Here is a 12680-nt window from a genome sequence, read left to right as displayed (position 1 = left end):
TGCACGCTGCCTGAGCTTGAATATTTGATAGAAACCATTGGCCGTGTCGGCGCTTCTCCTGGCATGATACGAGATCGGGATGCGCGTTGACGATCGGTCGAATCGTAAAATCGATGAGAAACCGTCCGAGGCGGCTTGACTCGCCGGAGGGAGATATACCTGGGGCCACGATTTGTTGCGACAGAATTTCCTTTTTCGCTGGTTCCAACTCGACTGCTACCTGGCCGGAGATCGGTCATCTTAATCAACGAACGATTTTTGCGGATTGCGGAAATGAAATCGACCCGATTGAAACCTCCAAGTCGAACATTGTACGAGTTGTCAGAGGGCTCGACGACTTCCGTTTCGTTTTACGATCGAGTCGTTCGTCGACTGGCCACCATCTGCAGATACAAAACCGGACGGCTTAACGAATATCTTTCGCGTGCGATCAATTTGGAAAGAAACTTGCAGCGTGTAACCGGTGCGTTCGAGAGCACCGATTAAAACGTTACGCTCGAAGGTAGTTCGAAAATCGAAGTTCTGACTGCGTTGAATCTTACAAGCTTCCGAAGTTTCCACCCGTTTTGCCATTTATCGCTGTTTTTTAGGAGTTTGTTTGGAAATCGGGTGAATCGCAGATGTCGCGTATCAATGCTTTCATTCACGACCTCTCCATTCAAAAATAGGCGGTCGAAACTCTGAAGGGATTAAACGAATTATCGAAAATCGTTGGAAGGGATCGAGGATCTCCCTTCGCACCTCTTCAGTGTATCTCTTTTCATCTGTCGTCATTATGCGTCATCTAGCGAATCCTCGTTAGAACGTCGAACCGAAACTTCAACCCGTTTCTCTCCCCTCCCACGGATCTATCCGCTTCCCCGGTCCAGATTCAGCCCGAGAGATTTTCAATCGTAGCGGACATTCCATCATCCTCAAACGCGTCCACGACCAACGGGTCTGCAGGTGTGGACATCGACTATGAGTAAAACGGTTACTCCTCTCCTCCAACCTCATTGTTCTATTCTTTTCCACCCTTTCCCTCCCTCTCTCTCTCTCTCTCTCTCTCTCTCTCTCTCTCTCACTCTACCACCCTACGTAGTTCCGTTCGCCTGGCAGCCCCCCTCTTCTCCTCTCTTTCTCGCATCGAAAGTGGACACATGCTTGGCCCTAGTCATCGTCCCTACGAATTCCAGGGATCAATGCGTCGGTGCACCAAAACGCCTGCGCCACCCCCTTGAACCCCACCACACCCACACACCGTTTAGCCGAGCAGCAGCACCAGCACCAGCACCACCAGCACCAGCAGCAGCAGCAGCAGCAGGCAGCAGCAGCAGCAGCAGCAGCAGCACCATCAGCAGCAGCGCAGCAGCGACAACGGTGGCGACGACGAAGACGACGACGACGGCGGCGTCGGCGGCGGCGGCGGTGGTAGCAGCAGTGGTGGTGGTGGTGCTGGTGGTGGTGGTAGTGCCGGTGGTGGTGGCGGTAATGGTGGTGGTGGTAGTAGTAGTGGTGGTAATAGTGGCGGCAGCACGAACAACCTCACCAATACAACCCCTCCGAGCGATATAGCCAGCCCTCACGATATACGTAAAGTACGTAGACCCCAGGGTTGCTGGTGTCCAAGTGCTGGTGCATAAGACCGCCTGGTGGTGCCGCCGGTGTTCTCTCCCTTGGTCGTGTATGCCACTCTGAGAAAATCCACTCCTCCGCGGCACAGAGCAGAGGCAACCGGAGACCCTCCACCATCTCTCGTGTTTCGCCCCTACTATTTCCTACCCCCTCGGAGTCCCACCACTCTTCACCGAACAGAGTACATCCACCGCGTCCCTTTTCTATCCCCCTTCGAACGGTCTCTCCTACACCGGACGAGAACGAGAACGAGAGAGAGAGAGAGAGAGAGAGAGGAAGAGAAGGCTCCCCTCTCTTTCGATGTGCGCGGTACCCGAGCCTCGGAAATTCTGAAAGCGGTTCGCGCCTGTGCGACTCGCGCGGGGGTGGCAAGGGACCGAAAATCGAGGTGAAAGGAAACTCCGCGGATCCGGCCTAAGGGTCTCTCCTAGGGCTGGTGCGTATATCGGTTCTAGCTACAATTTTTGAGACGTGTTTCGCTTGAAATAAAAAAGAGAGTCGAAAGGCGAAGAGTAAAAGGAGGTAGAGAGAGAAAAAGAGAAAGAGAGAGAGAGAGAGAGAGAGAGAAAAAGAGAGAGAGAAGGGGAGAAGGAAAAAGTCGGTGAGGATAAAACAATAACAGCAGATTCATCGGACGTATTCGCCGTTAAGTAATATACGCGTCGCGTTGCCGCGTCTTTGGCCCCATTACGCGTCCGAGTTACGCGTAAACACATACACGGATACGCGCATAACCGCGTTCGTCGTTGACAAGTCGGTGTACGAGCGCAGTGACTGATCGCGATACATCCGGATTTGCATATCGCCCGTGGCCGACGCGGTCTTTTTCCCTCGTTCCCGTTTATCGAAGTTCGCCCGTGCGGTTGACCCGAGTGCGATAGAAAGGCTCTCCCGCAACGCTCGACAACGAACAACGAACCGAGGATACCCGTACGAGAAAGAGAGAGAGGACATTTGCACGAGACCTCCGATACCCCGACGACGTCGGACGACTCGACGACTCGGCGGACTCGGTTCGATCGCGGTGGTGGTGGTTTCTTCCTCGCGTGACACACTTTTGCCGTCAGAGAAGAGAAACTCTCTCCTTGCCAGGCCTGACACGAACGAGGGAACGCTCGACGGACCTGTACACCGCTAATATCTGTCCAGTGCAAGGGAAATCCCCGTTCAATCGTCAGTGATAGTTCGCCCTGTGTGCCGTGAGTGTGCAGACGTGATCAGTGATCGTTCGCAGGAGAGGAATAGTTGTTGGTGTTGTCCCGAGACTGGCGGAAGGGAACCCTTGCTCGTTCCGTTCGCGTTTCTGACCAGTCTGAAGGTAGGAACGAATATACGAAATCCCTCGAGGGATATCCCGTACCTACACGTATACACGTATACCACCATCGAGTGACTAGCGGAGTCGTGATTGTTCAGTGCGTTCGTCGTGGTATTTACGAACATCTCGAGAGGATTTTCGATTAGAGGCCAGGTGGATCGCGAGTATCGAATACGGGGGTATCATGTATCCCCGATTGCAGCCCTCCTTTGAGGGTTAAATCTACCGATTTCGCGTCTCGCCGTCACCGCTTCGTCCTGCGCTGCTGTGTAATTGTGCCGCTCTGGAACTAGACCGATCTACGTCTCCTCGAGGGCTCCCGATTTCGGCGCAAAGGAGCTGGTCCCATTGAGGACTAACCGTGTACCACATCCCCGCGCTGAAAGTGAGTCTTACGCTACGATGCTTCGCCACGTCTTTCACCTCGCCCAGTTGCTACCTGAATTTCCATTCCGCGTACTCTTAAGCCGTCCGTACGGCGAAACGGGACTCCCTCTCGGCCCTCCCTCGCAATTTCTTTTTCTCTTTCACCGTCCTTTTAAACCATCTTATATATTCCGCTCTATAATTCTGCATGATGAGCCAATCGAGAGCGAGCAGTTACTTCTGGATAACAAAGCTTGCCATTTAACGACGTCGAAGCTCGATAATCCGGCAATCGTGAATTTATTAAAATTTAATGAACCGTCCTCGTAAGATATCGCACAGCCTTGCCTTACTTTTTCCTCGTTCGTTCTTTTCTCCTTTTTTTTTCATTTTTCTTTCCCCTCCTTTTTTTCGTTCCTTTTCTAATTTCCTCGGGCCAAGAACGAGATAACGGGACATGGTTAATGGCATTTTAGAGTAAGACAAAGGCAATCCAATTTATCCGTCACTTTGTCGAAGACTAAAATCCCGGAGGAAGTTCAACCGTGTCGACTGGTTTACAACGAATTCAATCACCAAAGCGAAACCCTATTTCGTACTACGCTCGTGTGTTGACGAATGATAATACGTTTATCCGCACACCCCCACGACGCACCGGTCGGACTTTCGCAATCCTACCGCCTTTTCTCCGTTCAATTATCCGTAAGCGTACCGATTAAAATCGCAACCTTTCATGAATCTGCTGTTTGTGGCCACTGCGAAACAGCCGCTGAAAATACAGGTACACGAAAGATAGCTTAACATTTCTTTTGCTACCGTTAAACGTGGACAATTGAAGCGATATTTGGATATCGAAGGGAATGCTCAAAGTGGTTCGCTGTATTTAAATATTTGAATCGAAAACAAAATAGGATTATAAGCTACAGTTAATTACAGAATTACAACACGAGGGTTTTTCAGAAGCATTAAACAATCCAGGAAAATTAACGAGCGCAGAGTAAAATAAACACCGTAACGCAGTTTACCAAGATAAAATCCCGCGAAGGCCCTTCAAAGTAACCCCCGGAAAAACCCACTCGAAAATCGTACAACGTCGAACTGGATGCAAATTTCCCCTCTCCTGCTAATTAACTTTCTCCGCCGCCACATCCCCTCACCGCTCGCGATATTATTCATTTCGCACGCGTTAATTACACATAATTTTCTGAATGCAAATGCCCGCGGAATCGGCGAATACGTGCAGTCGCGATCCGGCTAGGTAGACAGAGAGCCGACGCTCATTGAATTCCGCTTCGTCCCTTGACTTTCGTCTTCGAGCATGTTCAACAACTCGTTATTTATGCTGATTCCGTTAGACCTACGAGGATCAGTCGGGAAAAGAGTTCCTTTAAGCCGTAAAGGTATCGAGAAAATCGACGTACCGCCGCGAAGGGTCTCCGCTGCCTCGAGAGAGGCACAAGATCGTGCATTCGATCTTCTAATTCGATAATCCGCGTCTTTTGCGACGCGAGCGACGAATTTCTGAATATTACCCTCGAGATACGTTCCCGTTGCCTCATGAACGGAAGGTATCCGCCAAAACTAGGGTGGCTGTTCGAGGAATATCAATTCGAAACGGTGACGGTGCGGAACTTTTATCGCGAGACCTTCCCACTGGACAATGCGTGCATTCATACGTACGTATTTCACGCGGTGACACTATTTAAACGTATTTTCCACCGTGTCACCTAAGCCAGTACAAAGAAAGTTCTCGCGGACGGCTACGTCAAGCTTACAAGGATCGGAGACAAACAATTTCCAATCGATTCGTATCGCAGCGGCGCTATTTTTTGCACGAAGTATCCTCCGAAGCTTAAGAGCGTGTAAGAAGTGCAAAGGAGATCAGGGAACGGAAAAAGAAGAAATCTCAACCGGTCGATAGAGCACTTAACCCGTTTCGCGTTTAACGCATTTAATCAATTAATCGGAGAGCGCAGTATCGGTAACAATCGCGTAAGGATCGCGCAAGAAATTCAAGAAGAAGATCGAGAAGGGCTGCGACAAATGTTTGCTCGATTCTGTTGCGAAAACGCTGTGCGACAACGGCGTACGGATTCGGGTCAATGTCGTTCGTGTTCAGTAAAACGTATAAAGTTCCTCGAGTCGTCTCAGAGCGAGAGTATCGAAATTTTTCGGCGGTGAACCGAGCCGATCCGCCGGAAGGCTCGTTTACGAGGCGCAATTATAAAACAGCCCCGGACGCTCAAGGCCGACGGACGGCCATAAATTCACACTCTACGAGCCGGCTAGTAAAGCCTTCTCCTCAGCATGCGAGGTGCCATTGATCACGGTAGATAGGTAACTCGCGTGGCCAAAGGGGGTTCGAGGTTTCGTTCGTTCAGCGCAGTTACGTTAATTTCCAAGAGGCGTCCCAGTTCCTCCGCGAGTTGGCTCGCTCGCGCTTGCCCTTCCAGCCGCAGCGAATGCCGTCAGGAAATTACGGGACGTCGTTTGTGTTGTGTTGACAAGCGATCCTTCTCTTTGTTACGGCACCCCTTTTTTTCTTCTTTTTTTTTTAACACTACCCCCCATATGTCTGTGGATCTCTCCCGACACCAGGTTTCATTCCCGCTCCCGTGTCATTAGTCTTCGTAGCAGAGCATCCCTCTCGTTCTCCCCTTCTAACGCTCTACCCCTTTTTCTTTTCCCCCCTCTCTCTCTCTCTCTCTCTCTGGTATCCAACCCCGTCCTTTCCCTATCTGTGCCTTCATCTATCTAGATCCTGGTTGGCGAGGAATCCAGATTGAAAGCGAATCGGATATTTATTAATACGACTGCGACGATAGGCGCCAGGGCAGGATGGAGGTCTTAATCGGCCTCGACCACCCCAAGCGTGGTGAATTCGAAAGCCCATGGGGGAGCGAGGATAGGCCGCGATAACGCCGTCGGCGTGCGTACATACATACCTAGCTACCCGCGGTCGAGGGTGTTCACTGCTCGAAGCTACGAAAGGGATTAAGAACTTATAACACTCCATGGCGGCACTTTTGCCGGCCTCTACCAGGGTAAACACACCTCCCCGTGGATCATCGGAACGCTCCCGGGGTGAATTAAATTCGCCGTCTGCGATTCGACGCGCGGGGTGAATTGGGATCTTGTACCGTGGCTACGGGGGGGCCACCTGATCGTAGAATAGTTCTGTCTGCCGGGGAATTAACCTCCTGCGCTATTCGCGTCGCTTGTTATCTGCTTCCAAAGTGGGAACGACATGGAGTGCACGTGAATTTGCCGTTTACAATAAGCGAACGACATGGTAACATTATATTCTAGCGTAAAATCGGTAGCGTTCTTGCACGGAATTGCGTTTGTTGTTCAATTTTATTTGTTTCACTGCTGTACATTAAATCGCGATCAAGTTGGTACGATAATGGTATCGGTTCGGAGTTGTTTCGTACGAATTGGTTACAAGTTTCGGCCAGTTAATCACCAGCGCAAGAGGTTAAAGGCGTCTCGATGGGCGATTTTGTACGAGCGATAAGTTCCATAGATCGCGCGATTGTTGGTTGCCAACTGGCTGCAATCATGGCGGGTGGAAATGAATAAAATAAGGAGACAGATGGAAAAGCGTTTAACCGCGTGTCTAGACGAAACTGATTCGATTGAAATCATTTTCGTACTCGATCGCAGTGGATCTTGCAGATCGTTGCAGAAATTTTGAAGAAATCACGATGTTTTAGTTAATATTGCAGCAAAAGGGTGTCTGAAATATCTACTCTGGAAATTCGTTCTAAAATGAAACGTTTAAATTTACGAACGCCCGGATATTCGTGAAATTTGGAACGAGAGAAAAGAGTAGGAACAGTCGAAGTGATTTAACGGGATAAGCTCCTGAAAAATGCTTATACGTGCGATGACCTGTTCAATAGTGGTTCGAAATTCAAAAGGTCGACATTCCTCTGAAGAAAAATTGAAATCAACAGCGACCACCTATTATTGTAATGGATACAGGACGAGTGGAGGCAGCAAGATTTTTCATCGTCCTTTTTATCTTCGCTCGCGATTACCTTTTTTTTTTTCATAGAAACGGGAAGTGAAAAATGTGAAGCTCGGCTGGCATTTTGACGGGTCGATGGAAAAAAAAAGGAAGTGACGAACAACAAGATAAATCAGTTTGTAAAAAAGAAAAAAAAGAAAAAGCACCGGAAGGAAATTTCTACGGCAAATGAACTTTAAACGTATTACTGGTTCACCGTCGAATATCGCATCGAGAAGTTCAGCAAATAACAATGAGCACAGAATTTCCCCGACGGGGTGTAACTGTGCGCGTGTGAATTTGCGTGTGTACGCGTGCGCACGCGCGTATCTTCTATAATTAATGATTTTTTTTATACCCTTGCCAGGTATTCCAATTTCTTTTTCATCCCTCTCGCCGCCCTTCCTCCGTCTGTTTCTTTTTACTCCCCTATTTCAATGATACCGTGCATTTCACGACGAAAACTTTTATAACACCGAAGCAACGAGTTTCTATCAAACAAATTGAGTGTTATTAAAAGGTAAACGTAATCACCACGGGATAAAAGCATCGATGCTTTTCTTACCCCTCGCCTCATTCTTTTTGCCTCCTCTCCGAGCTTGCGAGGGACGAGTCCGTTTATGTAACAATTCATTGTTACCGGAAGACACGCCACGATGTAAATGGCAAAACAGATATCCACCAAGATAAACAGGACTTCATTGATCCGTGCGAGTACAGTGCCAATGAACTTTACTCTGAATCGTTTAATGATATTCCCAGGCCATTACAGGCAATCATTGCAAGAGTCGAGCGTGAAATTTACAAGGTTTCATTAGGGCAGCCGGAACTCGCTGTACATACAACACCAGACCACTAATAATCAAATTAACCGAACCGTTTTAAATTCCCTAATACACGACGTGCTCTCGAAAATTGCACGCTTTCACATGGTTTAATAGACACTCGGCTGCGTTCGTACATCAATTTTGTTTCATCATCGTTAACGGTAGCGGCCGGAGGAAAGGGCCGCCGAGGGGACCGCAAATTATTTGCGTCCCTCGTTTAATGTCTGTTCGAGATTTAAAAAAAAAGTGAAAGAGAGAGAGAGAGAGAAAAGAAAAAACGAAAGACCGTACTAAACCGGCCAGAATGTGCTTTGAATAACTTTTCAGCCGTAACAGCCTCGTTACCGGGGAGTTGAATAAATACTATAGCCTGTGTGCATTAATCCGAGAGGTACTCGAAACCTTTTGTTACGCCGTATCAGTGGAAACCGCTCATTACAACATTATAACGTTATTAACTCACGCACTTTTGCGGTGACTCGCGTCACAGAACCCCGACGAAACCCTACGAGTTCGCTCTCGATCGAGCACGTATCGGCTAAACAGTTTATTCAACTGAAATCGAAAACCAAAAGGAAAGCGCCTCGCGAAAACAGAAACAGGAAAGAAGCTTTATTTAACTTCGTCGAGCGGATCTCGAGACATTTTCGATACAGATGTGCTCCTTAGAGAAAGTTTCTACCATCGCGCAGAAATCCCAGCATCCGAATCCGCAGATCGATGCGTCGTTCCTCCCGAAATTAGAAACCCGTTATCAAGCTCGATTATACCGCATTGATATTTTAAATCGCGATCGATCTAGAAATCCCGGACATTCCTTTCACCCGAGTTTGAACGCCATCGATCACGGCTACTGTAATATTCGGACCATACTAGCAGCCGTCTACGAACTCTTCGTCCACTATCGACATCGCATCGGCAAAGGAAATCAGCTAGAGCCAACGGGGCGGCTGGTCTAATGACCACCAGGCCAGCCGATTCCGGTCGAGCGCGAAGAAAGTTCCGCGTTTCCGGCGAACAATGCGATCCACCACCCTCGCGGTGGTTCCCGTTTTCTGGCTGGCTGGCGTTACCGCCGCGTGATCGATCCCACTCGTCACGATCCCCGGTTGGCGTAATGAAATTTATCAGGTCGATCGTGGTCAGAAACGTTGCATGTCAGCGACACCGGGCTCGGACGGGTAACGAAGGGCGCGGCGCGGTCTGCGTGAGACCATTAACCGAGAATTTCACGATACGCTTCATTGCACTAATCCAATTTAATTAGAACGGCTCGGATAATAAGCCTGTAACGACACACTTTGCTCATTAATAACGATCAGACCTCCTACAGCCCCTAGGCCACGGGGTTCGCACGCCCGACGAGAGCCATCCGACGTTTTATCGTTCATCGTCTGTCTTCCTTATCGCGCGTATCTCTCGTCGACGCGACGTACACTCGCGGATTACGTAATCCGGCACGAATCTTTGCCTTTTTTTTTTCACCACCCGGATTCCCCGGGATCGCGCGACGAAGCCTCTGCGACCTACCCGTGGATTGGGAATTACACAACGGTCGAGATTGTGCGAGGTGTCTTAAAAATTCTGCCCCGATCGGGATGGAGACGACGGTGCGATGGAACTGGCAGAGACTCGTCTCTCTTCGTGTCTTAACTATTAATTATCTGGAAACAGATTAATTCACTCGTCGTAACGAGAATGGAGTACGTACTTCTTGTCTGTTGAACGCGCGTCAGAGATTTCGTAATTTATCGATCCGCGCTTTCGAGACACCCTGTGCGGAACGGCTGAGAGCAATCGCGATGGGACGAGAACCGCGAGGTATTTAAAATTCTCTCCTTTTTGGTTCCATTTTATTAATCACCAGGCTCGACGCATCCTCAAAGAGGTCTTGAAATACCGTGTCTACAAAGATCAAATAACGTCGACGGGGGGTTGAAGAATGCCGGTCGCGTGGGTGTCCCCGCTTCATCAGGAATCTGAGGACGCGCGGATAAAACGCGCACGGGGATCGGCTTCCTCGTGGTTTTAAAACGCATTAGCAGAGTACACGTATGTTGTATCAAATTCTACGGGAATCTCGACACGCCGCGGGGATATCGTTACACAACGGGCACACGCGTATCGATTTCGTCGAGTATTTAAGAACGAATCGACGCAACGAAAAGATGATAACGCGGGTATTACAAAAACGTGAATTTCATTCAAAGTTTCGAAATTCAATGTCGTTCGACTTACCTTCCCCCTCCCGAGAAGCTTATATTCAGAGTCCGCGGATAGTTTTCAAGCGACAGCTATGATTAATGAAGGTGACGATCCAAGAGGATAAAATTCGGTTTCAAGAGTACTTTGCGAGATGGTTTAACTACATGTACCGTTCTTTTTCGTTGAAGTACGCTCGTCTATACAGCTGTCTATCAATTTCTCATCTTCCTCGTGTCCTGACTATCAACTATCTGGGAACAGATTAATTCATTTGTCGTAACGGGAATAGGAAAGTCCCATTTTTATTTCGAGCGATCAAAACTGCCAGCTAGAACGATTAAGCTAACGATTGAATCGTTAACCATCCCGGAAACGATGGAAACCGACAGAAAAATGATATCCGAACCGCGCGAGCAAATATTAAATGTTGACGAAATCGCAGCATTTTTCAGACGCTCGATTTTAATCGCGTTTCACGCGGACCGCGTCGGGCAAAACACAATATGCTTATTATTTGAAAACATTTGAAAGAAGTGTCGATTCGTTCGCGCAAGCAAATGACAATTTCATTTAAACATTGCGAGCAAACACACGCACGAAACAACGCGACCCCCCTCTTGAATAAACAAGAGCATTCGCGCGCGAGCCGATGAATCCGCAAAAACTGACGCTAAAAAATAATCCCCGACAACCACTACACGGTCGTTCGCTTCTTCCATTGAACGAATTTTTAATTACTCGACGAATTGGCACAATACCGGGAGCTTTTTTCTTTCAGAAAACAGGGACTGGCTGGCAGGAAACCGGCGCGCAACGAGCCAGGTTTTAGGGTCGTAGCCTAGAGAGATCGGCGAAAAAGAGGCTCACGGTCGATTTCTCTTCGGTGCATAATGTCTGGTATTAATTTAATGTGTAGTAATTACAGCGCGCGCGAGTTTGTGCGCGTGCTCTCGATACGCGCGCCCCCTCCTCCGCGGACACCCTGTATCCTTTGTGCAATAAGCATCGCGCGGTATCGGTTTTGAATTTCTGTTCTATGATAACCAACGCGAATAATAACCAGACCGCGATTCCGTGCGGTAACGATTGATAGTATAATTTTAATACTGGAATGAATACTCGGGAAAACCGGCGTATCCCGTATTTCATTCCGAAGTGTCTCGCGGCGAGGCAGAAGTGTGTTTCCCTACGGTTCGCCGGAGCCACGAAATAGCTCGTCGTCGCCGATTTACACGGGGATCGGAAATCAACTGGCTGTGAACGTAACCAGACGGATCGCGTTTCTATCCGGTTGTGCCCGACTTTGGGACCCGACCACCATTTTCTGCCGCCCGTTACGGAGCCATGGTGCACGGTGGAATCCTCCAAGATGGAATCGAGAAACGAACTTGCCGGGAATTATCCGTGTCACTGAATTTAACGACGTTCGCGAACAGCATTCGATGCGACTGAGAATTCTTAGTTGGCAATCATTGCCACCGGCGGGACTGTGTTTGGGAGTAACTGTTGCAGGCTCTGTGATCGCGTTGATAATCCCGAATTATTAATATCGAGCACGCAAACTGACCATTTCAACAATTTCGTACGTTTTTCGTCCGCGAGCACATTTGTCTGCGCCATTCAGAGATCGCGTTTAATGCGCAGGTACGCTCGGTATCTTTGTGCTCGCCGGTTGAGGTTGACAGGGAAAAGTGGAGGGTTATTTTAACAACGGAGAGGAGAAAAAAATAGGCACGGCGAGCTGTTACCTCGTGAGAGGAGAACGAATAAAAACTGAGCTGAACGTCTGGAAAACGCGTGGACTTAAAAAAGAGAACCGACGTATATGGCGCAAAACGAAATCACGTAAAAGGTTTCTTCCGCGAACAGTACTGAATTAGAGACAGCCAGACAGAGACGGGCAAAGTATAATCGACGACGTAGCAATCCTGTGCAACGGAGGAGAAGAAAGTAAGAAGCTACCGGGGAACGAGATCGTTACGTTGCCCCGAAAATAAGCATGACTCGCAAGTCAGAGTCCACCCACCAGCGGGACAGAATAAGACGAGGGATACAACAAAGAGCTGATGTTTCTCGCACGATTCATCAGAGGTCAAGCGAAAAGAAGACGACCGCGACGCGTTGGGCGCTAGAGCTTAACCTCTTCTTCGCAGCCATTCCGGAACTTTATTTCCCTGAGGATCGCTCCACCAGAGTTTATCGCTGGCGGTAACGTTGTACCTCCGTTTTATACCGCGATCTCTCCTCTTCCTACCCCCAACCTGTTCACGCGCGCCTTCTTCTCGTTCTTACCTCTTATTCCGTTATTTCTACCGTCCGCATTAATTCTCCGAGTCGG

General features: G+C 48.8%; 1 protein-coding gene across 2 annotated transcripts in view; it reads left to right on the top strand.

Moving 5' to 3' along the window:
- Window positions 1-1874: 1874 nt before the first annotated feature.
- Window positions 1875-12680, top strand: part of Dpr12 (defective proboscis extension response 12) — a 57754-nt gene continuing 46948 nt past the window's right edge. Inside the window, exon 1 of one of the 2 annotated variants that reach the window (XM_076894894.1) lies at window positions 1875-2050. The gene's annotated coding sequence lies outside the window, so the exon portion shown is untranslated. Of the gene's footprint in view, window positions 3318-12680 lie in introns of both variants that reach the window. The other variant, XM_076894893.1, reaches the window with a different exon arrangement.

This window comes from Xylocopa sonorina, chromosome 5, assembly GCF_050948175.1.
Source record: "Xylocopa sonorina isolate GNS202 chromosome 5, iyXylSono1_principal, whole genome shotgun sequence".
Classification (NCBI taxonomy): Eukaryota; Metazoa; Arthropoda; class Insecta; order Hymenoptera; family Apidae; genus Xylocopa; species Xylocopa sonorina.
This window is presented reverse-complemented; position numbering and strand designations above follow the sequence as displayed.